This window comes from Marmota marmota, unplaced genomic scaffold (genome assembly GCF_001458135.2).
Source record: "Marmota marmota marmota unplaced genomic scaffold, marMar, whole genome shotgun sequence".
NCBI classification, from domain to species: Eukaryota; Metazoa; Chordata; class Mammalia; order Rodentia; family Sciuridae; genus Marmota; species Marmota marmota.
Genome location: NW_026000026.1, coordinates 69,556,395 through 69,560,136, shown reverse-complemented (window position 1 = coordinate 69,560,136; position 3,742 = coordinate 69,556,395). Strand labels below are relative to the sequence as shown.

General features: G+C 37.8%; 1 protein-coding gene across 1 annotated transcript in view; it reads right to left on the bottom strand.

Annotated features, from left to right (window-relative positions):
• Positions 1–3,370: 3,370 nt before the first annotated feature.
• The window catches only part of Wnt8a (Wnt family member 8A), a 6,950-nt gene continuing 6,578 nt past the window's right edge, over positions 3,371–3,742 (bottom strand). Inside the window, exon 6 of the mRNA XM_015484399.2 lies at positions 3,371–3,742. This exon is cut by the window's right edge and continues 1,684 nt beyond it. The gene's annotated coding sequence lies outside the window, so the exon portion shown is untranslated.

Sequence of the window (3,742 nt, the reverse complement as noted above, 5' to 3'; positions counted from 1 at the left end):
CCTGGAGTCTAGACTAATCTCTGCCATCTCCCTTAGGGATACTGGGCAGGATGCTTTTCTCTTCCAGGCCTAGCTTTCCTCCTGTGTAGGGACAGCAGTGAAATTAAATGGTTAAGAGCTCTCTTTCTACCTGAAGATCTTCAACCTTTCTTAAAAGCTCTTGCCCTGGTCCTTGCTTTCATTTCATTTTCTCTCAACCCAGGTCTTTCGGCATCAGTGGGAAACATGAATAGTTTGTGAATTCATTTTGGGTTAGAAACTTATGTATTTTCCTCTGGATCCTGTTTTTTTCCTATGTGTCCTCTAAAATAAACACCCCTGTCTTGACACCTCCTCTTGAAACTTTGACCTTTAATGTAGACCATAATGGTTAGCTTTTTACTTTGAGTACCCCCTGGAGAACCAGGATTCTGCCCTCCCAAGTCAGCAGGAGCCAGGCTATCTGCTTTATCATTCTAACGAAGGCCTTTGCAAATCAAAAGTTGGGTTCTTCATTCTGGTGAAGGGCTGAGAAATAAGACTCTATTACTTGCAGAAGAGGGAGGAAACTGACACCTTTCACTGCATATGAATGGTAGTCCTTCCACAAAACTGTCAGGATGCCAGAGACTCTGGGCTCCTAGAGTGTAAATGGTTGTAAAAGAAAGAATTTGAATTTATGAGGTGACAGATCTGAATTCAAATCCACTGCCTTGTGTTAATTTTACATTGAAGTGCTTTACCCTCTCTGAGACATTTTCCTCAATAACAAGAGGGGAATAATTGTAACTTTTAAACTTTATTTTGTGTGTGTGTGCCAGGCATTGAATTTAGGGTTTCTCATATGCTAATAGGAGATCTCTCATCTATACATCCCAGTCCCTGATACTTATAACTCTTTTTTGTAATTCTTTTTTTATTTTTAAAAATTTAATTATTTACTTTTATTCTTTAATTTGTTGATTTTCATAACTCGAACTCATTTTTTCCCATGGCCACAAATGTGAAACACCTACAAAAACTTAAATATAGTATAAAATATATAATTATATGATAATACAATTATATAATCACATTATATTACATAATAATACTAATACAATAATATATAAACTTTAAATAATTTCCAACCTATTTTAATGCACTTATGTCAATTTTGTTAAAATATTAACAGAATTGAAGATTTGGGATTTAATGGAGTAATTGGATTGTTCTGAGGATTGAAGGAGATAATATGTATCTATTAAGCACCTGGCACTTTGGTCATGCCTGGCACTCAATCACTCCCTTTCCACTGTGGTTCCCCTTCTGCCTTATGATTACCAACTGGCAAGCTGTGAGGAGATCAGTAGCAGACCATAGGAGACTCTGGGACAGTTTTCAAGGTTTTCCTGGGAGTCCCTAATTCTGCCTGCATCAACATTCAGATGGGAAGGAGGAAGAACACAAGTCAAGAAAGAAGAAGCTTGGGGGGCCTGGCAAGCATAAGCATATTTTCTAGTTTAGATTGAGAAACTACAGGAGTCTGTCCATTTTCCAGGTGAAGTGAGGCAGTTCCTGGGTTTACTGAAATATGATAGACTTCTGGACAAGTTTCCCTCATTAAGTTGATCCCTTTTGCAAGATCTACCATCAAACTGTGGCAAATCAGCCTGTCTTGGGCCCTGAACCTATTGAAAATAGGGGGTTTTATTGTTCTGTCACCTTAATGATAGCAGCTTGTTAAGGATGAGCCAAAAGGGAAGGGGCGTAGGGTTGTAACTAATGAATCTGAATGATGCTGTATTGCCTTGGAATGAATCCCTGACAGGAACATGATGGATGTAGAGAAATCTAAATTCCTTTAGGTTGTGGCCCAAGATTCAAGTGAGAAGGTTGGTTGGTGTGATTGATTGCTCTGAAGGTAAGATGGATGAGGATGAGAGATGCTTGAAAGAAGAGACTAGGAAACTATAAGCTTTGGGGAGCATCAGGCAAATTTTTCAAGGAATTCCCATTGCTCTGGATTTTCTTTTCTTTTTTAATTGTTTTGTGTTACTAGATTGAACCCAGGGGTGGTGTACCACTGAGCAATATCTCCAGCCCTTTTTATTTTTTATTTTGAGACAAGGTCTTGCTAAGTTGCCCAGGTGGGCTTCAAAGTAATGATCCTCTTGCCTCAGCCACCCAAGTAGCTGGGATTACAGGTGTGCACCATTATGCCTGGCTTCTCTGGGTTTTCTTGGTGAAAATTACTGATATAATTCCACAGTATAAATAAGGTTTGTGTCTCCTGCAATGAGCATTTCAACAGGACAGTGGGGGGATGGTTTTGTTTCTGAAAATCTCCCTTAAAATTATTTGACTATGTCAGCAAAGTCCTGGGGAAAATGTCCAAGCACCAGGTGCCTGAGTTCTTTGGATAGAGATTCTGTTAGGAATATGGGAGAAAATCCAGTTTGCTCATTTCTCCTGCACAGTGTCATGACTTAAGTTTCAGGGTAGCTACTTTGGCATTCATGTTTATTGAGGGTTTAACCTCAGGGCCAGATAATTTTATGTTTTTGTTTTTTATTTTTTCTCTAAGCCCCAGGGAAATGATCTTTACTTTTGTCTGCCAATTTCTTCAAAAATATTGCTCTTAGTTTTTCTCCAGTTCCCCCTTCTTCTACCATAGCTCATATACACCTATACACACTTTCTTACTTTGTCATTGCTGCTGAGTTTTTTAACCTTCCTTGGAAGCGGGGACATAGAGGAAGTCTTCCATGTCCTTGACACAGGCTGCAATTTTATGGATTTCTCATTGTCTCTGGTCTCTGACATCTGTAGTAGTTTTAAATGCACTAGATGCAATAGAGACCAGAATGGAATTTTAGGGCTGTGTTTTCTGTTGAGATGCCCATTCCCTGAATGAAAATGTCACTTTCCTTATCACTTAAAAATAAATGAAGACCTTTATTTTGAGGTATTTAAAAAATGAAACTAATTCTTTCTGATGACAAAAATATTTGTTTATTGTAGGCACATGTATAAATATTTAAAAGCAGAAGAATGAATAAACCACTCAAATTTACTATTACATGATGGCAAATATTTTTATATTTTTAAAAACAAATTGGAGTCATCATATACATGCTATTTAGTAATCATCTTTGTTAATATCATGTTACTAAAGATTTTTCAAGAAAATTATTTTAGGGTTAAATTCCACTATAGGGCCATGATTTAAATGGTTTGTCTTACTGTAAAACATTTAAATGATTTTCTAATTTAAAACAAGAAGCTGGGAGTGTTTCTCTACTCTTTTTTTTTTTATTTTTTTGTTGGTTGTTCAAAACATTACATAGTTCTTGATATATCATATTTCACACTTTGATTCAAGTGGGTTATGAACTCCCATTTTTACCCCATATACAAATTGCAGAATCACATCAGTTACACATCCATTGATTTACATATTGCCATACTAGTGTCTGTTGTATTCTGCTGCCTTTCCTATCCTCTACTATCCCCCCTCCCCTCTACTCTTTTTGATCATCCTTTTACTTGTTTATTCAACCTCCCTGCAGGCTACCAGGCCCTCGCAGACAGGAGTGATTCCCAAGTGATTCCCAAGAGATTTCCTAAATTCAGATTTAGGAAACCAGTGGCTGAGCCCCTAGGGCTCTTCATGGGAAACTACCCCTCCTCCAAAAATTACCAGTGGAGAAAGATGTAGAAATGCAAATGAGGAAAGTAGAATCCACAAGTTTCCTAGTCAGTTGCCCTGCCCCCCCCCCCC